General features: G+C 37.8%; 1 long non-coding RNA gene across 2 annotated transcripts in view; it reads left to right on the top strand.

Annotated features, from left to right (window-relative positions):
• The first annotated feature begins 202 nt into the window (after nucleotides 1–202).
• Nucleotides 203–25598, top strand: part of LOC129526312 (uncharacterized) — a 71594-nt gene continuing 46198 nt past the window's right edge. The window contains exons 1-2 of one of the 2 annotated variants that reach the window (XR_010130557.1): nucleotides 203–478; nucleotides 2211–2303. This is a non-coding gene — a long non-coding RNA (uncharacterized lncRNA). Of the gene's footprint in view, nucleotides 479–2191; nucleotides 2304–25598 lie in introns of those variants that run through there. The other variant, XR_008670967.2, reaches the window with a different exon arrangement.

Raw genomic sequence — 25598 nt, forward strand, 5'->3', positions numbered from 1 at the left:
AAAGGAAAGATTCTTGTTTTTAAAATATCCTATCTAGTTTTCTGCTATCTAATTTTCCAAAAGATATTTAGTAATAGTTTGACATTTCCTTGCATCTCTGAACATGGCACTAGTTTCTGATGAGTGTGATGGGAGATTTGACCCATTTTTTAAAATAAACTTTTTATAGAGAGTTGCACAGATAGTGCAGAGTTCCCATACACCCAACACTCAGTTTCATTTATTAGAAACATCTTACATTAGTTTGGGACATTTGTTGCGATTAATGACCCAATACTGACACATTATTATTAACTAAATTCCATACTTTTTTCAGATTTCCTTTGTTTTCACCTAGTGTTCTTTTTCTGTTCTAGGATCCAATCCAGGATAATTTATTACAATTTATTTGTCATATCTCCTTAGATTCTTCTTGGCTATCACAGTTTCTCAGACTTTATTTTTCATGACTTTGGCAGCTTTGAGGAGCACTGGCCAGGTATTTTGTATTAACAGAATGTCCTTCAATTGGGATTTGTCTGATGTTTCTCTCATGATTAGGGTGAAGATATGGATTTGGGGGAGGAAGACCACAGAGGTAACGTGCTATTCTCATTACCTCACATGGAGGGTATGTGCTACCAACCCGACTTAGCATTTGTTGATAGTCTGACTGAGGCAGTGTTTGCCAGGTTTTTCTATCACAAGGTTACTCTTTCATTGGCCTTCCCATACTACACTCTATAGCAATGTGTGCATAGCCCACACTTAAAGAGTGGAGGATTGTGTTTCACACTGTGACGGTGGAGTATCTACATCAATTATTACAAATTCTTTTATACCTGAGATTTGTCTACTCTCTCCCATTATTCAATCATTTATTTAAGTCAGTATGAACTCATGGATATTTATTATATACTTTAGATGATAATCTAATATTATTTTATTTGTTTTTCTTAAATTGGCCATTGGTGCTTTTTCAGTTGGGTTCCTGTGTCCCTTTAACATACTCCCACTATTGTGGGGTGTGATTTTAGCACGCTGTTACTTCCTGGCACTACTAGTACTTCCGAATCATCTTATATAGTCCCTCCCTGGTCCCTAAATTGGATAATGCTTTTTAACTCTCATTATAAAGATCAGTATTGAAAAGGACACACTGAGTGTCCATTGCATAAAGACCTTGTATTAGGAATATGACTTTTTAAAAAGCCTCTTTTTGGATAGATCTTTTGCTTTAGCTGAGAAAATTAGACAAATGCATACAATAGCATAATCCCATTTATTAAACATAATATTAGCCTAAAAAGAAAAAAATCCACATAGTAGTGTGTACTCACCCTTCAAACCCCACCTGTGAGTATGGCCTGGATACTCATAGGAAGGGGTCAAATGTGCTGTGTAGGAGGGGATTCTGAGGCTGGACAAAATAGGAGGAATGTCATCTAGAAAGCTATCATTAGAAACATCTGGCTAAAGAGAAACAATGATAACATAATCAGAAGAGAACTTAGAACCAGCAAGTTTCCTCCAGCTGTGAGTTCAAATTCAACTGCCAGAAGTGTACATATCACTCCTGACAGCCCCTCTGATGTTGTGACTCTTCAAGGACTTTTGAGCTCAGCTAATAATTTTTCAAATAAAAATCCCAATATACATATATAACAAAAAAGATATGTAAAAATTTCTTACAGTTATATTTGACTTTTTGTTGAGTTTGTGCTATATATAACATATTGTTATATATATATAATTTATATATAAAAAACTCAAATAATATAACTGTAAGAAATTTTTACATATCTTTTTTTAGATAAATAAACTAAAACCCCAATATAAAGTCAAGAATGGTAGAGCTGGGAGAGAGGTCTGTGACCTCCTGGGAATCACTCGACAGTTAGTGTGAAACTAGATGCCAACTGTCTTGACCTTTGGATCAGAGCTTTTTTCACCACAGAGCTTTGCTTCATTGAATAATTTATTTACACATTCCACTCATCCATTTATTCTACAAAAAAAAATTTAATAGCTCCTTCATGCCTGACACTGTGCTCAAGTTTGTAAGTACAAATTTTGAGAGTTTGCACTACTGTAAAGAATTGAATAACAAAATTAGATAAACTGCCACCAGGTGGCATAAATCCTCATACTGGCAAGGACGTTTGTAGGTAATTTGTAGTAACTATTCAGTTTTTCCTCTTAGACTTTTTTTTTTTCTTTTTCAAATTCAGATGGTGAGAACTGGTCTGAATGTACAATTCAGTCTTAGTGTTTTCCATCAAGGTGTCACCAATCTTCCAGTCTCCCAGGCAGAAGTCTTTGAGGTATGTTTTGGTTTCATCTTCTATTTATTGAGTCACAGCTTATTCAGACTGGCTGCTTTCCTCATCTTTAGCTCCTTTATAAAAACCTTCAATTTAGCAGTGTCAGGGGAAAAAAAAAACTACCTTGGGTTGGTCTTAGCCTACTGCAAGTTCACTGCTGCCTCTGCTCCTGCTGTCCCATTTCCCTGAAATTCCTTCTTCTAAACTCTTTCATCATTGACTCACCAATGTTCAACAAATATTTGAGTGGTTGTTATGGTGATGCTGATATATGAAATGCCAAACTATATACTTTCCTCCCATGCCAGGATCTGCTATGTCCCTCCCTGCCCTTCTGACAGTAGAGAAGTTCTAGTAGGTTAAATGAGTATACGATCAAATAATTGCTATATTAGGGGCATTTACCAGCCATCGTGGTGACCAAAGTATCAGCTTTGCAGAGGTGATCAAGAAATAAATTGGTCCTTGGTTTAGATATAAAGGTAAGTCAACTAGTTTAAATAGATACAGGGTCAAATATTGTCCTACACAGTGAGATAAAATGCATTGGCACTTCAAGTCTGACAATTTTAGACTCTGAAATTTTAGATGGGAAGAAGGTATGATGCATATAGGCAAGTGGCCAAAGTTGATTTTAAAAAGAAAGGCTGAAACCAGATTAAAAGGGCCCTTGAAGGACATGCAAAGAAGTTAGGACTTTATCTTTTAGGCATTAGAACCATTGCAAGATACAGAAAGGGGATGATGTGAACAGATTTGCATTTTAGATCCTCTCTGGCTGGATGTGGCATGGATTGGAGAGAGGTGAGACCAGATATGTGCAATCAGATGGGAAATAACCCTAGAGTCTGGGTGGGTGGGGATGTTAAGGCCTGAACCAAGTAAAATCTGTGCTGAAGGAGAGGCAGGGATGGATCTGAGACAGTCAACAGAATTTGGTGAGGAATCAAATATGGGAATAAGGAGAAAGTACTTTGTGACTGCCAGGTTCCTGGCTTAGGTCACTGAGTGAGGAGTGATGCCTTTAATTAGGCATAATAGGATACAGGAGGCTGAGCAGCTTTTAGGAGGTGGTGGTGGTAGTGGTGGTGGTAGAGAATGTTTTGAGTTTACTTGGAGACGACTGTATGATTATTTGCACTAATCAATTTCATACATTAATATGTAGGTTAGAATGAAAGGTCTCCGTAAAGAAAACTTTCTTACTACCATTAGTTCATCAATCGATTTGTCAGCCAAAAGTGCCTCCTTTATGTCTTATAAGGAGTTAGGTGCAATGGGTATTATGAACCTTACATCCCAAATTTTCCAAAGTAGTTTTATTTTTCTACAGTTTTTATTTTTGACAAATGCCATTCATTCAATATTTACTTAATATGACTAAATTTTTATGTCTTGTAAGACTTTTCTTACAAGTTAATAAATCACTAAAAGGTTTAAAGTATGAATCCTGCAAGTAAGGTATTTGTAGCCTAATCCAGAAGAACTCCATACTCATTAGAGAACCATTTAGTGGTAAACTGCAATGTTGTAAGGTTTCCGGGGCATCCAGAAAGTGGCTCTCATTTTGGGTAGGAGGAATTAGGAAGGTCTGCACCAAGAAGCTAGAACTGCAGCAAGGATCTGAAGACAGAACAATAGCTGCAAAGTCAGACAGTGGGTGAAGAAAGCAGCATCAGGAAAAACATCTGGTTCGAATAGCTTTGGTGTGTTCAAGGGAGATTGAAGACCTTGGCCTCTCTTGATTAGCCTTTTGGCTCAGTCACAGAGGGTGACTAAATTCATCTGAGGGGGGTTGTATAATTCCTATTACTACTTTCTTTCTTTTTTCTTTTTTTTTTGAGACGGAGTCTCGCTGTCGCCCAGGTTGGAGTGCAGTGGCGCGATCTCGGCTCACTGCAGGCTCCGCCCCTCGGGGTTCACGCCATTCTCCTGCCTCAGCCTCCCTAGTAGCTGGGACTACAGGCACCCGCCACCTTGCCCGGCTAATTTTTTGTATTTTTTTTAGTAGAGACGGGGTTTCACCGTGTTAGCCAGGATGGTCTCGATCTCCTGACCTTGTGATCCGCCCGCCTCGGCCTCCCACTACTTTCTTATATGTATCTTCAATTTGGGATCAACTTTGTGATGATTTGTCTAAGGTATAATGAAAATTTTTACTTGTGTGGTTTCCAGATTCTGTTTTTTCATTCCCTTCCTGGCATTTTTCAATTTGCATCTCATTCTGATTTTCAGCTTTTCTGACCTTAGTCATAAAAGCTTTTGATAAATTTTAGTATTACATAATCACCCTTGTTTCTCCTTTTAGTAACATCCCCATTTGCCTGTGAGGTCCACATGTAGCCTTTGAGGTAATACAATTGAAACTTTTATTACAATTAACTGTGAATAATAAGATATCTTAAAATATATCCTCAAGAGCTGTAAATGAAATAAACACTTGGTACTGAAAATCTATAATGTAATAAGGATATATAATAGTGCCTCCTGCACATTCGATAAATGTAGTAGGCATTCAAGAAACATTTTCAATGGATGAATTTTACACAATAACCTAAAGAAGACTGCATCTTCTTTGTTAAAAAAGTTTGTTCTGCCAAAGCAAGAAATACAGCAGGAGGCTCAGGGCATAATCTGCCAGGCCCGGTGCTTCTGCAAATGATTTCCTCTGGTTTTGTCCTCAGTCAAGGCAAGCTCTGGCTTCCTGGTGCTCTGAGGTGAGATGAGGGTCAGGGACCTGGTGTGTCAACTCCTTTCTCTCCAAGCGGCCCTAGTTCAGGCATCTGTATGAAATGCATCAAAACATCAGTCCAAGTGGCTGACATCCACTTCAGCTATTTGTTTGCAAATAGGAGTTCTAAATTCTTTGAAAACAGTTTGTTCTTTAAAGTTGGTAAGCATTCCTTTTATAATTTGTCTACACTCTTTTTGAACAAGCTACTAATATTACTGATAAAATAAAATGAAAATTCAACTAGCCTTAACTTTGATGGTTGGTCATAAGTTCAAAATAAGCAAAGTCCAAATTAATGAGATTTTATTATCTATGTATACAAGTTTACCTATATAGGCTTACATGTATGTGAATTAAGAATCATAGCAATTTAGCACTGGAAGGAAACATAAAAAAGAATTCTTTCTAAGCCCTACATTTTGCAAATGAAGAGATATGTAACTAGTAAATTGTTCTTTTTCTTGCACCCAAGAGACTAGTTCTATATTTAAACACCATCCATAAATAGCCTCCTTTACAGATATAATTTGCTGTGATTTCACGGCTCTGCTGAGCACATTACATGTTATGTAATGCTTTTACTTCTATTAGCTGTGTCTTAGCATCTCCTATAAATCTGCAGCCTCTTTGAAGGTAGAGATTATATTCATTTTTGCATTCTCCAGAGAACCTGCCCCAGCCCTATCCCCACAGCTGATTCTGGATTGAGCATCCAGCATCTGCAGGCGGCCATGAGCCTATGCTGAAATCAAGGAACCAGGCTCTGGGTTCCTGTGGGTCGCCTGTGGGCTAGGCAAATTTTCTTCTGCTTCAGAACATCTGATAGTTTCTCTGGATTGCCTTGTTTGTATTTGGAGTCCTGTTGTCTCTATTCTTCACCTGATAGTTATGAAGCTGTGCCCCTATGCTGAGGCCCACCCATCCCATTGTTTTCCCCATCCCAACCTCAACTGTCTTAAACTAGACTGGATTTGCCATTCCCTTATTTGGGCACAAATTAGAATTGCTGCCACTTCTCCACCCTCTCACCATTGTGCCCTTCACCTCCGCGTGCTGTGTGGTAAATAACCCAGGCAGCCTGCAGTGATCCCACTCTTAGAGCTAAAGCTATTGCTTGCTTTGCACTGTTACATAACATAAATGAGTGCTCAATGATTTGAAAGAATAAATTTGGACATTAATGATTCACTCAACAAATACTTATTGAGTACCTAATATATACCATACCACCATTACCTTGTTCTCTGTGCTGGGATATAGCAGGGAATAAAACCAAGTCCCCGCCCTCATGGGATTACATTCTAGTCACGGAGGTACACAATAAGCAAATAAACAAATAGACATATAATATAAAGTCACTGCTAAAAAGTAAGTGCTGTCACAAAATGTAAAGTAAGGGAAGGGAATAGAAAATGACAGGAGGGAGTGCTATTTTAGATAGGATAATCAGGAAAGGCCTGGACATACAGACATGTTGGAATCATCTGCACATAGATGGTATTTAAAGGATAGAGTAAGTGAGATCATCTGAAGAATAACGTGGTTAGTGAAGAGATGTGTGAGGACTCAGCCTGGGGCACTCCAACAGTTAGAGGTAGGGAAGACAGGGAGGGTTCAGGAAGGAAGGAAGGTTGAGGAGGAACAGCCAGAGAGGGAGAAGGGCAAGCAGGATAGAGTAGTGCTTTGGAAGCTGAATTGAGAAAGTATTTCAAAAAGGAGGACAATTGGCTACAACCAAGATTGACATTTGGATTGGCAATGTGGAAGTTAATGGAGTTACCGCTATTATAGTAGTAGCTTCACTGAAATGTGGGGGGACTCTGATAGGAATCTTCAAGACAGAACAGGAGACGAAGAAATGGAGAGATGAATGTGCACTGTGTCTTTGAGGTCCACTGCTACAAAAGGAACAAGAAAGGAGGCAGTATCTACAAAGAGCTGTGAGACCAAAAGAGGCTTTCGTTGTTATTGTTGTTCTTTTTTAAGATGGGAGAAATCACAGTATTTTTATGTGCAAAAACAAAGATGCAGGAAATAGGGAAAACTGGTGATACAAAACAGAGAGGGGTTATTGTACAGGCAAGACGCAGTGAGATTCAAAGATAGGAGGACATTTCGAAAGAAGGCAAACTGATAGTCAATGGTAAATTAACCATTTTGGCAAGCATACATTTCATTTTTGGTCTATTTTGCTTTTTCATCAAGTTGTGGTTAATGACATATATGAAATTTTTATAATAAGAAGAATATGATTGTGCAGAATTTTAGACAGTGGCCCTTCAGTGAAGTCATCGGTATTTTAATCAAAATGATTTGCAGGTTCTAATCCCAAAACAACTTGAAATTTCCAGCCCTCAGTGTATGGTAAATTATCTATCACATTACCGTAATTAGACCCATATAATTAAAACAATAGCAGCTTCTTTTATGTCTCTGTGGCACTTCTGCTAACGGGGCTTTAGTTCTCTCCAGTAAAGCCTCAGAGAAACCCAAATGGGAAAAGTATGACCCTATAAACAGAAAAGACAACCTTTACTATTTGGGTTTTTCTCTTTATAGTACCTCAATTCTGAGTTCCCAGGCATAAATATAGGTAGAAACTGACCTAAAGTCCAATCTACTTTTTAGAAAAATATGTATTCCATAGGATGCAAAATTTAGATAAGATAAATAAGAAACAAGATTTTCAGAACATCAGAGCTATAAACAAAGATCACCCTCAGTGAGTATAAAACCTTAATTAAGACAGCTATGATAGATTCCTTTTAATGTAAAACCAGTGATTTTTAAAGACATTAAAGATCACCTATTTCAACCACTTTATTTTATAGATGAATAAACTCAGTGCCCAAATGGTTAAATAACTAATACAAAGATGCTTAGGTGATTAGTGGCTATATTGGGTGGATTTTAAAATTAATTTTAAAAAACTGAAATAATAATATTTATTGAGTGTTTCCATATACCAGGCGCTGTGCTAATCACATTACAGTCATACCCTCATTTAAAATTTATAGCACCTATATGAGGTGCATAATAGGAGATTTCTTCACCAGCTGCCACTGAATTGACTTACTAACTTCACCACTTGTCTCCACTTTCTTCTTCGTTAAACACACTGACTGATGCTGGTACTATGTTAAATGCTTGAGGCTGGTAAATTTATTTGAAAATTTCTTTTCACTTATCCAATCTGCAGTCTGTAGTCATAATCTACGTTGGCATCAGTATCACCTGGGTACTTGTTAAAAATGCAGATTCTCAAACCCCAACCAGACTTACTGGATCAAAAACTGGGAGTGGGGTTTAACAATTTATGTTCTCCATTCAAGAGATTCTGATACATGCCAAAATAGAACACTACTTTAAAGGCTAATACAGGGGCCAAGCAGAAGCTCCTGGAGCTCCTTCCTCGTGCTACCAAAAGAGTAAACCAAAAGCAATACTGCATCCTTGAAGCACCATAGAGATCATTGCCACCACTGAAAACTTAGAAGCTATGTACCTAGAAGCTATGTTTGTTTGGAGAAGTGATTCCTTTCATATTCAGATTTAACATACAAATTTGACTGGATTTTCATGAATGGCAATGGATTATTAAAACTCAACCAATGGTTACTTCAGTTAAGCTGCTGTTTCAGCTGTGGCCTTTTTTATTGAAATAAACTGACACCTCTCTTGGCATCTAACATGTAGTCATTAAATTAGCCCATTTTCCCACTATTCCAAAGAACAATCTTGTCTAAGGCTTATGTCAGCTCTTTGGCTCTGTGCCAAAATTAGGCCCACAAGGACCTTAACTGTCCTAACACCTCACAGAGCATCACATTAGTACACTACATCTGTGACATTTTACTGTTAAGATCTGCATAGCAGGGAGTAACAGATACCCTAGAAACCTTTAAGGCACATGCGTGGCAGTAGCTGGAGGAGAAAATCCATGAACATTTAGGTGCCTACCATGTCAGCGAAGTTTCTAGAGTCCGGTTGTTTTCATCATATTGGATTATTCTGTCCAGAGGCAAACACTGTGTGCCTTTGTGCCCCTACCACTGAGAAAGAGGCACAATGTTTAGTAGGTGTCTTTGGATTTTTGAGGCAACATATACTACATTTGGTTGTTCTGCTCTGACTCAATTTAGTCACTGACCAAAAATATTTCCAGCCTTGAATGGAGTCCAGAGCAAAAAGAAATCCATGGTTGTACAGACTTTAGTTATAAGAGGCTCTGGCTCTGCAATTTCAGCTTTTCTAAACCAGTGGATCATAGGTTCTTTTTTTTTTTTTTTTTGAGACAGAGTCTCACTCTGTTGCCCAGGCTGGAGTGCAGTGGCGCGATCTCGGCTCACTGCAAGCTCCGCCTCCCAGGTTCACGCCATTCTCCTGCCTCGGCCTCCTGAGTAACCACCACGCCCGGCTAACATTTTGTATTTTTAGCAGAGACGGGGTTTCGCCGTGTTAGCCAGGAAGGTCTCGATCTCCTGACCTCATGATCCGCCCGCCTCCGCCTCCCAAAGTGCTGGGATTACAGGCGTGAGCCACCGCACCCAGCTGGATCATAGGTTCTTTAAGTGTCTGTGGCAGATAAGGAATCTAAATGGAGCCTGCTCCTGCACCAAGTTCAACTAAGAGAATCACGGTGTGAGCCCGTAGGATTTTGGAGCAAGTCTATGACCTCTTTATCAAGTCACTGTTTTCCTTCTGAAAACAGTTTGTGGCTTGCTGCCAGGTCCTGATAGGAGTGAATACCTGACCATAGGTCTACAAATGACCTAAGCTTTCCAATATCAATTGATTGTTTGGATCTAGCTGATCATAAAGTTAAATGTGTCTAGAGATTCTCCATCAGCAAATAAAAGTGCTGTATATGACATTGGGCCTGAGCAAAACCCAAAGGCAGTGTTAAGACGTTAACAGGACTTGTTTCCACTCCCATGAGTAGAAGGCTGCTCATCACCATTTCTCCCTCAATTTGTACATATGGCCCCATGGGAGTTCCCTATATCATACTGCCTGCAGAGAAAAAAATTTGGTTCTGCCCAAAATGGCACCAGACATTCATGGGTGACATGAGAGGCAGTGGAGAAGGAAAATATTTCCACTAGATTAAACTTCAAATGAACTTGAACTTCTCATGGTGAACTTCACCTAGAAAAAAATACTTTGCTTGAGGAAATTGCTCTCAGATTATCAATTTTAACCACTGTACCATTGGAATCATAAGACATAAATAATAACACATTTATATTAGTAGGTAATCTACTAAGTTCAATGGAAAAATTGACCCAGCTTGAAAGTATAGTCCACTCTGAGAACTTATAGCATAGCAAATGGTGTACATTCTTTAATCAAACACCATCTGTTTTAATAAGCTATACCACAATTATGTTGTCTAGCAAACCACCCAAAACTGTGGTGTAGAGTAATAAGTATTTCTGGCTGACACATCTAAAAGTCAATTGAGGTTTGGCTGACCCAGCTTGGCTTTGGGAGGGCTTGGCACCAAATGTCTCTCATCCTCCTCGGACTACTTGCTGCACAAGACATGCTCTTCTCGTGGTGAAAGGCAGCAGTTCAAGAGAGCAAGCCCAGTTATGCAAGCTCAGTTCAAGCCTCTGCTCAGGTCATGGTCACTAGCATCCTATTAGCCAAAGCAAGGCATATGGGCAAGACTAAATTCCAGGGGTTAGGGAATATACTTTTCTCATCAAAGAGGGGGATAAAGGTGAATATTTGCAGAACAATTCTAATCTACCATACTACCTGAATTTAAAACTGGAATTTTTGTTTTTACAAAAATATTATTCAGTATGTTGTCAAAGGGCTGCACTAGTACAAATAGTTGATTCAACACAATTTCACAAATATTCATTGAATGTTTTTTATTTGTTGGGCACTATGTTAATTATCCAAAATGTAGGAATGCATAAGACATAGTCCCTGCCTTCAAGAATCTCACAGTAGGAACTGTAAACAAAATTTGATGTGATGAATGCAACAAAAGCCTTTACAATTCTCTGAGGTTGGTGTTGTGGCCATTTTACACAGAAGAAACTGATACTCAGAAAGATTAAATGATTTGTCCAATATTATACAACAGATAAAACTGAAATTCAAATTTCAGTTCAAATTTGGGAGTGGGAACTAAAACCTTAAACTCTTCCTATCATTCCACATAACCTTCCCCTGAGAGTGAGCACAGAGGTGATCCAGTCTAATACCTCACTTGATACTGGGCTCTTGGTGTCTGTAAGGTGACATAATGCCAACATCTTGGTGAATTGACCCCAGGATAACAGATTTAGAATGAATTACATATGCTTTCCCCTGCTCCATAATTCTACTCTTCTTACTTTGGTTAGATTTACTTAGAGTGCCCATCAAACTAATCTTGATAATAATATTAAGCAGTAAGTCAGATTTGCATACCTCTTTCGGGCTAAGAGAGATCTTAGATGCTGGAGGATGCTTTAGTCAGGCTGCATATTTTTAAAATATGTGAGTCACAGGCAATAACTCTTTAGTGGATAGAACTTTTGTTAATATAAATGATTTTGATGACAAAGGTATAAACTGAACAGACCTTTTTGTCCTTCATTTCTGAGAAGTAAAATGTCTGTGGTCAGTAATCAGGTATCCTGAGGGCTAGTGTGTAAGTATAATTATGACTTTCAGCTCTATTAGCCACTGTGAAGCTATTACTGTAATGTTTTATTTTAATATTTTCTTAATGTGTATTGTAACAGTTTCAATATAAAATGGCTCTTCATATTTGTGCAGAAGAATTTTCATGAGTTTGAAGAATATTCGCCATAACCCTATTGAGGCAAATTAGGTACCATATTATTGTTTCCATGTTAAGAAAGAGAAACTGGAGAGAGAAAGAAAATATGCGCTTAACTTGGGTAAAGTACCAAGTCACTGGAAAAGTCAAAGATAGGACTGGAGTCTAGTTATTACTAGCCTGGGTAGTAGACTTTTGATTCTTGAAACAAAACTTTTAGGGAAGTATTAAGAGCACAAAAATAAACTCAACCTCTAAGGCTTAATTTTGTGTGGCTTGTCAGAAAAAGATTGAATCATCACATTTAATGCTGGGGCAAGAAACCAGGATAATTATGAATATTAGAAAGGGCTCAGAAGCTTGTTGAATCACAGTATTTCTGTGCCATCATTTTATACTGAAGGATATTTATGTTCCGTTTATTTTTTGCAGTGAGTTTCACGTTTTGTTGTTTGGGGTTGATTTCAGTACGCTCCAGTTATGGTTAGGGTAATACTAAATGACAGTGTTTTGTTACTTGAGTTCTCCCTCTTCTTTCACAACTCCCAAGCTTGTCAGTACTTGAAGGATTGCTTCCATGGATGCTCAGTATTGAAAGTGTGTCTCAGTATTGAGAGTTTCTTTCTCAAACAATCCCAGTCAAAGCTGCATACCTTGTTTCCCTTTCCTGAGGCCTGAGCACTGGAACGGGGCTGGACTGGGCCCATTCTTCAGGTAGCTTGCAATATTAAATGTGTTAGAAAATACTTTCAATAGACCTCTACAGAATCAGGAAAATAATGACAAGAAAAATACATGCATCATTCCTAATTTTAGGTCTAGATACTCAGAGAATAACTGCCTTATTTAAAGTGGGCAAATACCCTTAGAGAGCTTTAGGGGCTGTTTCCACCTGTGTGCTTCTGAGGCAGAAACAGATTCTCAGATGTTTATCTTCTGAAAGGAAATTTGTTTACACAAAAGGGAGGTGAGGAGATGGCATGATATTTTAGAATGACTTGTCTATGAACCTATATGAGCAGACCACTGGCATAAGAAACTAGATCTACTGGAAATTGATATACTTTCTTTTTAATTTTTTTGTCTTATTTCTAAAGAGACAAGTGGCTGGAAAAACTTTTTGGCCCTCTTCTTTAGGATCAGAAGGTAAACATCTTCTCATCATGGGATGGATTATTTGGAAACAAGTCCATTAAAGAGAGCAATTTGAGATGGGAATACTCAACCTATTTTCATGCCAATAATGGATCCTTCCTCATTGCTGTGTTTAAAAATTTCCTCAGCCTGCTTGGAAGGGCTGGAATATATCAATTTAAGCATTTCTGTGACATCAGTTTTGTATTTCTCCATCTGAATTTCACAAATGCTTTTAGCTAGAAGGTATTTTTTCAGAATATTTAAAAAAGGTCAGAATAGCAAAAGTTTACAAGACCATTTTCTGTTTTTTTTTTCGTTTCGGTAAAATGAAACTGCTTCAATAGTCAATTGCCAAATGATCTATTCTAATTAAATAATTGTTTTCTTAATTATTTCCATGGCTTGCAGGGTTATGGTTTTTTAAAAAATTAAGTCCTATAGAAAACTCATGTAACTTGCACTGAAATTTTTTGCAAATACATTCCTTTCTCCTTTAAAAATCCTTTCATGTTTCTCTCCTGTAGAGATTGAATTACTTGTGTATCCTCTTTGTTTTAAGGCAGGCTGTTCAATTTCTTTCAGTTTGTTGATTCAGTCATCACTTCTATTATAAGTATAATTCAACTAAACTTATTATTACGGGTTTTTTTTTTTTACGCTTTCCTCTCTTTATTTTGGGAAATTGAATCGATATGCTAATGAATTTCTTTTCTGTGAGGGAGCCTTATTGTTCCTGTAATGAAGGTTCCTAATTTATTTGGACATCTCTAGATACAATTTAATTGTTTTTTTGGTGGTTGAACTTTTTTCCTTTGGATAAACACCTATTCTGTGCCTTTCCCTTTCTGTACTTTTCTTTTTTCATGGTTCAGATGGTATTGCTCAACTATCTTAAGGAGAATTCAAACATTGCTCAGGTGAGATTCAGGTTTTTTGGTCCCATAATAGGGAAAGCAAAAATGATTATTAGATGAAGTGCATGCAAATGAAAACCAGAAGTGGAGATGGATGGAGCTGATTTTATTTCTAAGCGTCTTCAGAATGCCAGTATCAGGGCTAGAACCCAAATGTGTTCCCTCTGATTTCAGATCCTAGATTTGTTTATTGGCTCTGTTGTCTCACTGGTCCATTGGCCAGGTTTGTTTTCTTCTGAGGGAGAACAGTAGCTGGAAACAAATAGTAACTAGTTTACATCTTCCAGGAAAGATTTTGCCCTGCTAACTTTAGCTCCTTTCCCAAAGTTGTTAAAAGTCTATTGGCATGCTGAAGGAAAGGCATTCAAGTTCTTCGTCATTAATGAATTAATTAATCAACACACATTACTACCCACTATGCCAGATACTGTGGGTATACAAAGATAAATACAAATAACACCCTCTGTTTATTAAGCAAACCCATTTCTAGGAACTTTTTCGTATCTTCTTTCTAATTTTCACAACCATCTTTCAAGGGAAGTATTGTTATCCCCATCCCCATTTTACAATGAGTAAACTGGTATTCAGAGAGATGAAGTGACTTGCTCAAAGTCACACAACTAGTAAATAGCTGAATTGAGATTTTTAACTCAGGTCTGATTCCAAACTCATTTTCATAGATCCTGCTCATTTACTTTTCCATTTATGAATAGAACTTGATCTCTGCCCTTAGAAGATTACATGTACACAAAAAATCACATATTGGATGATTCCATTTATATGAAATGCCCAGAATATGCAAATCTATAAAGACAGAAAGTAGTGTAAGAGTTGCCTAGGGCTGGGAGTAGGGAAGTAAGGAGTGACGGCTAATGCGTATAGGATTTCCTTTTGAGGTAGAAAAAATGTTCTAAAATTGTTTGTAATGATGGTTTCACAGTTTTGTTAATATGCTAAAAATCATTCAATTGTGTAGTTTAAATGAGTGAATTCTATGGGATTATAGCAGAATAAAGCTGTGCATGTATTTTTTCCCCCCAAGGTTAACAGTGTAATGAGGAAGATAGATCTATGACCGCTAACGTTTCCAGGCAACATAAAAACAAATATGAGCAATGCACTCTGGAAACTCAGGGGAAGGTGTAGTCGTTAAGACCAGGAAACTGGGAAGTGGCTTTATGGAGCAAATGGCTTTGGAGCTGAATCTAAGAGCAAAATTAGAATGTTGGTAGGCAGAGAAGAGTGGAGGCTGAGAAGTCAGCAAGGGCACAGTCACAGGTCCGTAAGAGGACTGGGTTTTTCTGTAAGAATGGCAAGTCATCCAGCTGGAAGGCGATGAAAGGTGAGTGAGGAACACAGAGGGAAATGAGGTTGGAAAGCATTTGACTGGAGTGTCTTGAGTGTCATGCTAAGGAGCTAAACTTCATTCTATATAATATGGGGGATCTTTTTCACAGGTGGGAGATACTGTTTTTTTACATTTTTATTTATTTATTTATTTTTAATTGAGACAGGGTCCTGCTCTCACCCAGGCTGGAGTGCAGTGGTGTGATCATAGCTCACTGTAGCCTTGAACTTCTGGGCTCAAAGGATTCTCCCATTTCAGCCTCCCAACTACCTGGGACTACAGGGACATGCCACCCAGCCCAGCTAATTTTTTTGTTTTTTGTAGAGACAGGATCTCACTTTGTTGCCCAGGCTGGTCTCAAACTCCTAAGCACAAGTGATCCTCCTGCCTCAGCCTCTCAAATTGCAGGAATACAGGCCTGAGCCACTGCCACTGGCTGAGAAAGAGTGCATTTTAAAACCAGATCCGAGTTTCTGTTTTTCTACATCAGAGATCAGAGATCTATTTTCAGCAAACCAACACCACCCGTTAAATGAATGTTGCAAATTTGAGTTTTCCTAATTTTGTTTTAATGTGTTTATAGTATGTATTTGTAAATTTCTTTGGGTTTCATAATTGTGTGTTTAAAAGGTAAGGAGTTTTATATATAGCTTATGTTTTACCAAAGTAAAATAGTATGAATATAGATTTTTTTTAAAAAACTTCCCTTTAAAGTGAGTTCAAAATTTGCTTAAATGGGAAATATTTGTCTAGGAGATAGGATATTAATCAAAGTCTCTTCCAAACTTGACCTGGTGAGCCTCATTCTATAGTAGGGGTACTCTAGGTATCTTATTCTGCAGATCTGAGAATCTGCACCAAAAAATCTCAGCACCAATGCACATTACAGTAGAGGTTTTATATAACAATTAAATAAGGATTTTATAGTTTGTTAATATAGACATAGAAGTAGGAAAATAGGACCTATTAAGAAATGAAAGTTTAAATAGTTGAACCTTGTGAAGCAATCACTGGGCATGATCTTCATGTTCATGTAGGATAGAATCTTTGCTGTGGGTTTCATTTGATAAATTAAGACGTTTTTTACGTTACATAATGTTGCTCTGGTTACTGCTATAGGTAGTATAGGGAATAATGGCCACAACAACCAGCAGCTTTTCTTCCATGTGCACTCACTTGATTTAACTTTTTTTTTTTTTTTTAGACGGAGTCTTGCTTTGTCGCCCAGGCTGGAGTGCAGTGGCGTGATCTTGGCGCACTGCCACCTCCGTCTCTCGGGTTCAAGCGATTTTCCTGTTTCGGTATCCTGAGTAGCTGGGACTACAGGCGCATGCCACCATACTCGGCTAGTTTTTGTGTTTTTAGTAGAGACGGGGTTTCATCATATTGGTCAGGCTGGTCTGGAACTCCTGACCTCAGGTGATCCACCAGCCTCAGCCTCCCAAAGTGCTGGGATTATAGGCGTGAGCCACCACACCCAGCTGATTTAAGATTTTAACAGACTTATTTGACAGAAACAAATTGGAGCTGTTGGCTGACCGTTTAACCTTCTGCTCTCCCCGCTGCAAAAAAACCACAAGAGCTTCATTATATTTTAGCTAACAGGTATTGGGCAGTAGTACTTCTTTTTTTTTTTTTTCATTCCTTTGTTTCAAAGAGATAACAGTTGACATACCCTTGAATACAAGCTCAGAGTTCATTTTCTGGTGAAAAAGGAATTTTGAAAGAGAAAATTTAAAAAACTCATACAAGTTGTTTTTTTTTTTTCCATTTCCTTCTATATTTTAACTCTACAAACTGTAGTATCACAACAAGGGTGCAAAAAGCAGAGTTGGCATATTTGGTCAAATAAGACTTCATTTGAATTTTTAATATCTAGAAAATGATATTTTTAAAATTTCTTAAAATTTAAATTAAAATCGTTTTTAAAATTCCAGTGTTATATGTCCCCTATTATTAACATTTAAATTAAAAGATTATTACAAATTCAATAAAGAAGGAGGCAAAAAAAAGTGAGGGAGAGACATTTTATAATTCAGTTTTTTTAAAAAATCAAGTTTGTACTCGTTCCAATTGTTTTGATATATTTGACTTTCTTTTTGTTATTCTTCACCTCCCTCATTATCTTTCCCCCTTTCTCTCCTTTATTTCTCTTCTCTATTTACCATTTTCTTTTTTATTGCCTACTCTCTACTCCCTTTTCTCCCTTCTTCTCTAACTGGACCATACTTGGGACTAAAGAAAAATTTATAGAATTAATGTTTATTGAGGATGATTTAATGTAATTTATTATTCATTTAAATTGTGAGCAATTAAACTTTTAATATTTTTTTCTTTTTCTGAGGATGATGGAGCTGAGTATGAGGGATGGTAGATTCAGGTGTGAATAGTATATGCATACACTTACTCTAATCTGCTTTATCTAAGAAAATAAAGTTTGAAGTTATTAATACTGTACCTGTACCTGCATCTTTTCTTTCTTTCTTTTTTTTTTTTTTTTTGTTGCCTCCTTCCCTATTTTGGTCCTGGCATGTAGTGCCAATCTGTAGTTGAGATTATAAGAACCTAGTATAAATTCTACTTGAATATTTATATTGATCAATGTCTCTAACTCCAATTTTAAAAGCAAAATTAGCATGCATGATTTGGCCTAAATTCTCCTGCCATTGGTGAAATAATCAGGAATTGAGAGAAATGTGTGTGAGCACTCCTTCCTAAGATTTCAGCAATAATGTTGAGAAACAGAAGCTCTTCAATCTCCTAGAATGATAATAACCTTCTCTCTTAGTCCCTTTTGCATTGCTATAAAGGAGTACCTCAGGTTGGGTAATATATGAAAAAAAGAGATTTATTCGGCTCACAGTTCTGCAGGCTGTATAAGAAGGTTGCCACCAGCATCTGCTTCTGGCAAGGAACCTCAAGAAGCTTCCACTTACGGCAGAAAGTGAAGGGGAGCAGGTATCACATGGCGAGAGGAGGGAAGCAAGAGAAAAGAAGAGGTGCTAGGCTCTTTTTAACAATCAGTTCTCGCATGAACTAATAAAGCGAGAACTCACTCATTACCAAGAGGATGGCAGCAAGTCATTCATAAGGGATCTGCCCCGAGGACCCAAATGCCTCCTACCAGGCACCACCTCCACCACTGGGGATCAAACTTTGACATGAGATTTGGAGGGAACAAATATTCAGGGTATATCACCTTCCTTTTCCTTCCAGTACTCACAGTTTGACTCTTCCTCTCTTTTTGATCATTTGAAACATCAAATTGTTTTACCAACACATTCATGTTAATACTCTTGCCCATAAAGGAAGTGGAATTATTATTTCTGCTTGTTGAGACTAAAGAACAGGTAGTGAAACTATTCTTGTGGTCACTGAGAAAATCAAGCCAGGAATGGCCCTAAGCTGCACTCTAGAACTTTTGACCACTAGCTGTTCAAAGGAGGAAAAAGGAGTATGTGTGATTCGTCTTCTAGTGAATTCTCTGAGTGAAACATTCTAATGCTTTTGCCCATGCTAGTCACATACTTATAAGTATGAGGCTATATCTGAGACTTTTCCAGGGGCATTTATTCTGGAAGAGGGAGCTAGATTTTGTTATAAAAATATAACGAAGGCCGGGTGCAGTGGCTCACAGCTGTAATCACAACACTTTGGGAGGCCGAGGCAGGCGGATCACCTGAGGTCAGGAGTTTGAGACCAGCCTGACCAACATGGAGAAACCCTGTCTCTACCAAAAATACAAAATTAGCTGGGCATGGTGGTGCGTGCCTGTAGTCCCAGCTCCTCGGGAGGCTGAGTCAGGAGAGTCGCTTGAACCCAGTAGATAGAGGTTGCAGTGAGCCGAGATCGTGCCACTGCACTCCAGGCTGGGCAACAAGAGCAAGACACCATCTCAAAAAATATATGTATATGTATATATATAATGAAAAGCATTATAGATAGAGAACTGATTCAAAATAATCATTTTACTAATGGGTGAGTTAAAGTGATTAAAGACATTGTGAGATTGTGTATAGGTTTGGAGGAATGTTCTTGAAATCTGTGAAGCTAGAAATTTTTTGTTAAGAAGAAATTTATTTTAGAAAAGCTTATTTATGACACTGGAAAAGTCAGAGTTCAGATAATCAGGCAGCATTATTGATAGCTTTGCTTTATAAAAGTGAATGGAAGAAAGGATGTCAAGACAGTTATAGACTATCTATAGACTTCTATATGTCAAGATAGAAGAAAGAATGTCAAGGTAGCAGTCTCTCATTGAGCCATCCTCCACTTTCTGCTACAACATTGATAGAACAGAATTGATTAAAAAAAAATACCAGCCACTAATAAGACAGTTTGCTAATGACATCTTATGAGAAATTCCTCTAAAACAAGATCAGGCCAGGCGCGGTGGCTCATGCCTGTAATCCCAGCACTTTGGGAGGCTGAGACGAGTGGATCACTTGAGGTCAGGAGTTTGAGATCAGCCTGGCCAACATGGTGAAACCCCATCTCTACTAAAATACAAAAATTAGCCCAGTGTAGTGGCGTGCGCTTGGAGTCCCAGCTACTTGGGAGGCTGAGGCAGGAGAATCGCTTGAACCTGGGAGGTGGAGGTTGCAGTGAGCCGAGATCACACCACTGCACTCCAGCATGGGTGACAAAGTGAGACTCCATCTCAAACAAAACAAAACAAAACAAAAACAAAAAACCAATATCTATGGCATCGAATATAGAACTCTAATTGGTAATTGACACAACTGTGCCACATAAAATATGGTGTATTAGTCAGGGTTTCCTAGAGGGACAGAACTAATAGGATAGAGCTGGGTGTAATGGCTTATGCCTGTAATCCCAACACTTTGGGAGGCCAAGGCAGGTGGATGACCTGAGGTCAGGAGTTTGAGACCAGCCAGGCCAACACGGTGAAACCCTGTCTCTAATAAATGTACAAAAATTAGCTGAATGTGGTGGTGCACACCTGTAATCCCAGCTACCTGGGAGGCTGAGGCAGGAGAATAGCTTGAATTCAGGAGGCGGAGGTTGCCATGAGTCAAGATAGTGCCGCTGCACTCCAGCCTGGGCAACTGAGACAGACTCTGTCCCCCAAAAAAAAAAAAACAAAAAACAAACAAAAAAACAACTAATAGACTAATAGGATATATATATATATATATATATATATATATATATATATATATATATATATATATATAGTAGTTTATTAAGCATGAATGCACATGATCACAAGATCTCACAATAGGCTGTCTGCAAACTTGAGGAACAAGGAGAGCCAGTCCAAGTCTCAAAACTGAAGAACTTGGAGTCTGATGTTTGGGAGCAGGAAGCATTCAGCACGGAAGAAAGATGTAGGCTGGGAGGCTAGGCCAGTCTTACCTTTCCATGTTTTTCTTCCTGCTTTATATTGGCTGGCAGCTGATTAGATTGTGCCCACCAGATTAAGGGTGGGTCTGTCTTCCCCAGCCTGCTGATCTCCTTTGGCAACACCCTCACAGACACACCCAGGACCAATACTTGGCATCCTTCAATCTAATCAAGTTGGCCCTCAGTATTAACCATCACAAATGGTTAATTGTAAAATGGTTAATTGTAAAAGAAAGTAAAAATTTATTTATCTCCCAAGATCAGACTCAAAGATTCAGGGCCTATGACTAGAAAATTAAACTAGACTAGATTCAGGGCCTATGACTAGAAAATTAAAATGCTCTGATTTTCTGGTTCAACCAGAATATCCCCACACCAACTATCTTACTTAAGTAAACTGGGTGGTTTTTTCGGGATTAAAATCCTGTGGAATCTAATTTTTTAGGAAGAGTGTGTCAGTTCTCAGGACAATACTAATTATGAGTTTCTGATCCTCATCCTACTGACCCTCCTTCAAAAGGCTTTGGTTACATTTTTTTTCTCTTCCTACCTTCTATAAACTGACTTACTCTCATGTATGCTCAGCCTAAAACTCTAAAAAAGGGAACTCAATTTGAGCTAGGTGCCCACCTTTGTTTCGTTTAATTAAGAGAGAAGAGGTACTGTGATGGTTAATACTGTCAACTTGATTGGATTGAAGGATGCAAAATATTGTTCCTGGGTGTGTCTGTGAGGGTATTGCCAAAAGAGATTAACATTTGAGTCAGTGAACTAGGAGAGGTAGACCCACCCTCAATCTGGGTGGGCACCATCTAATCAGCTGCCAGCGAGGCCAGGATAAAAGCAGCAGAGGAACGTGGAAAGACTAGATTGATTTAGTCTTCTGGCCTACATCTTTCTCCTGTGCTGGATGCTGCCTGCCCTCAAACATCAGATTCCAAGTTCTTCAGCTTTGAGACTCTTGGGCCTTCCACCACAGACTGAAGGCTACGCTGTTGGCTTCCCTATTTTTGAGATTTTGGGACTCAGACTAACTTCCTTGCTCCTCAGCTTGCAAATGGCCTATTGTGGGACTTCACCTTGTGATCATGTGCATCAATACTCCTTGATAAACTCATATATATATACATATCCTATTAGTTCTATCTCTCTAGAGAACCCTGACTAATAAAGGTACTATGATACAATAGAGCCACAGGGGTTGAGAATGAGAGATCAAATATGAAGAAGGGGTATGGACCCTGCAGATACTCCAAAATGTGTCTACTTCAGGATTGTATTTTTTCAATATTCTACTAATTAAAATTAGAGACAGGGTACCGGTCGTTTATAAAAAGAATCTATCTAAATTTAGAAGAGTTATAATAATTTAGGGCCTATGGGAACTGGAATTCGAGCTAGGTAAAAGCTGTGTGCTCAAGTATGTTCTGCAGCTGTAGACATAAAAGGGAACCTTAAACTGCTGATGTAAAGAGTGAATAGTCCTACTTCTGACTGTATGACTGAGAAATTTCCAGAATTGATGAAAGCCATGAATCCTCAGACTGGGGAAACACAATGGATCCCATGCTAAAAAATATACCAGATAACATTATAGTGAGACTACAGAACACGAAAGATAAAGATATTCAAAACCAACTAGAGAAAAAAGTTGAAATATATAAATCAACATTAAAAAATAACTTAAAGATGTATGTGTTTGGAAATTTAACGGTAAATTCAATTTTTTAAAAAGATATGGGGAGTTTGAGACAAGCCTAGGGAACATGGTGAAACCCTGTCTCTACAAAAAAATGCAAAAATTAGCTGGGTGTGGTGGTATGTGCTTATAGTCCCAGCTATTCTGGAGGCTGAGGTGGGAGGATGTCTTGAGCCCTGGAGGTTGAGGATGCAATGAGCTGAGCTCGTACTGCTGCACTCCAGCCTGAGAAACAGAGTAAGACTGTCTCAAAAAAAAAAAAAAAAAAAAGATATGGGGCAATCTAGGTTAGCTAATTCTTCTTAGGGGTGAGCTTTGGTTATTCGTGTCCTCTAAAGAATTTGTTCATTTTATCTAAGTTGAAGAATTTATTGGCATAAAGTTGCTCCTAATTTTCCTTTTAATGACTATAGAATCTGTAGTGATATTTCCTCTCTCATTCCTGATATTGGCAACTTATTTGTTTTGCCTTCTTTAGCTGAGTAGCTAGAGTTTATTAATTTTATTGACTTTTTTCCCCAAAGAACTGGGGTTTTTATTTTGTTTCATTGGTTTTTCTTTACTGCTTTTTTGTGTTCTCTTTCATTGATTTCTATTTTTATTTTAATTGTTTTTTATGCTTATTTTGGGCTTTTCTCTTCTTTCTCTATTAATAGTTTCTTAAGGTGCAAACTTAAATCATTCATTTCCTTCTGCTTTCCAAATACAAGCATCTAATTCTATAAGCTCTTAAACCACTGATGTCCCTAAAACTCCTTAGCTGGATCCAACAGATTTTAATATATTGTGTTGTTAAATCAAGTTTAGCCTAAAGCTGCCTCTTTACATATTTTAAGTTCGTTCTAAAGGTTTCTCTGTTCACTGTGTACTGTAACAAGTGGAAGTGTAAACAGACCATAGCCTACACTTACGCTAATTACTGAGTTTTAGCCATTCAAACATAGCCAACTGTTTGAACCATGTTCAAATAAGGCAAACACCACGCTGTAGCCAATCAGAAGTGTTTATTTTCATTCAGCTCAATTTCTAATTTCACTCATGGTTTGTTCTTTCACCCATGGGATATTTAGAAGTGTTGTCTAGTTTCCAAATATTTGGAGATTTTCTAAATGCATTTTTGTTATTGATTTTTAAATTTAATTTCACTGTGGTCAGAGAATATGTGTTATTTCAATCCTCTTAAATGTATGGTCTTGCAGGTTAAATTGTGTTCTCTCAAAATATATGTTTAAGTCCTAACCCCTTGTACCTGTCAATGTGACCTTACTTGGAAATAAGGTCTTTGCAGATGCAGATGTAGTCAAGTTAAGATGAGGTCATACTGGATTAGGGTGGACCCTAATCCAATGACTGTTGTTCTTATGAGAAGAGAGAAATTTGGACACAGACACATACAGCAAGAATGCCATGTGATGGCAGAGGCAGAGATTGTAGTGACACACCTACAAAGCAAGGAACACCAAGGATTGCTGGTAACCACCAAAAGCTAGGAGAGAGGGCATGAAGCAGATTTTCCCTCAGGGCCTCCAGAAGAAACCAACCTTGCCAATACCTTGATTTTAGACTCCTAGCCTTTAGAACTAGAAGATAACACATTTATGTTGTTTTAAAGTCACCTAGTTTATGGTATTTTTTTATGGTGTCCCTAAGAAATGAATATACCTGGTAAATGTTCCATGTGCATTTGTTAAAAAAAAAAAATGTGTGCAGATGTTCCTCCTTAACTTATGATGGGGTTACGTCCCAATAGACCTATTGTGAGTTAAAAATATATTAAGTCGAAAATGCATTTAATTCACCTAACCTACCTTAAACGTGCTCAGGACACTTACATATGACCACAGTTGGGAAAATCATCTGGTAACAGAGTATGCTGTAGAGTATTGATTGTTTATTCTTGTGATCTTGTGACTGACTGGGAGCTTTGGCTTGCTGCTGCTGCCCAGTATTGAGAGAGTATAGTAACCACATATCACTAGCCTGAGAAAAGATAAAAATTCAAAATTCGAAGTAGAGTTTCTACTGAATGTATATGGCTTTTGCACCATCTTAAAGTTGAAAAACTGTAACTCAAACCATTGTTAAGTCAGGGACCACTTGTATTCTGTGAATGTTTGATGTAGTCTTCTAAAAGATTAGTTAGGTCAGGTTTGTTGATAGTGTTGTTTGAGTCTTCTATGTATTTCATGAATTTTCATCCACTTTCAATTATTGAGAGAAGGGTGTTGAAATCTTCAATTTTCACAGTGGATTTATTTATTTCTTTTTCCAGTATTATCAGTTTTTGCTTCATGTATTTTGAAGCTCTCTGATAATAGGTGCCAAAACATTTAGAATTGTCATGTCCTCTTAATGGATTGCTTCCTTTATCATTAAAAATGACCCTCTTTATTCCAGCTAATTCTTTCCTTTGAAATGCACTTTATCTGATCTTAATAAAACTATTCTAGATTTCTTTTAATGAGTGTTAGCATGGAAGATCTTTTTTCATTCTTTCACTTTTAACCTATCTGCTTTTTAAATATAAAGTGGGTTTCTTACAGACAGCATGTAGTTATTTTTCGATGTTATCCAATCTGACAAATCTCTGCTTTTTATTTGGTGTGTTTAGATCAATTACATTTAGTATAATTAGTGATTGTTGAGTTTAAATCTATGCTTTTTGCCAGGTGCAGTGGCTCATGCCTATAATCCCAGCACTTTGGGAAGCTGAGGCAGGGGGATAACTTGAGGCCAGGAGTTTGAGACCAGCCTGGGCAACATAGCAAGACACCTTCTCTACAAAAATAATACAATAAATAAAGAAATACCTCTAGGCTTTTTCTATTTATTTTTTATTAATGATCATACTAAATTATACATTTTGGAAACTTGACAATTACTACAAGAAATTTGGAAAAAGGACATGTCTTTAAGTTAATTTCTTTTTTCTTTTTTTTCTTTGTTTTTTGAGACAGGGTCTCACTCTGTTGCCCAGACTGGAGTACAGTGGTGTGATCTCGGCTCACTGCAACCTCTGCCTCCCAGGCTCAAGCAATTCTCCTGCCTCAGCCTTCTGAGTAGCTGGGATTACAGGCATGCACCACTACTGCCTGGCAAATTTTTGTATTTTTAGTAGCAACAGGATTTCACCATGTTGTCCAGGCTTTTGAACTCCTGACTTGAAATGATCCATCTGCCTCGGCCTCCCAAAGTGCTGGGATTACAGGTGTGAGCCACTGTGCTCAACCTTAAATTAATTTCTTTAATATAATTTTGATGTGTATTCTTTTACCCTTTGATTTTTCAAAGGATAAACTGTTTCACAACTCA

The sequence above is a fragment of the Gorilla gorilla genome, chromosome 14 (genome assembly GCF_029281585.2).
Source record: "Gorilla gorilla gorilla isolate KB3781 chromosome 14, NHGRI_mGorGor1-v2.1_pri, whole genome shotgun sequence".
Taxonomy (NCBI): Eukaryota; Metazoa; Chordata; class Mammalia; order Primates; family Hominidae; genus Gorilla; species Gorilla gorilla.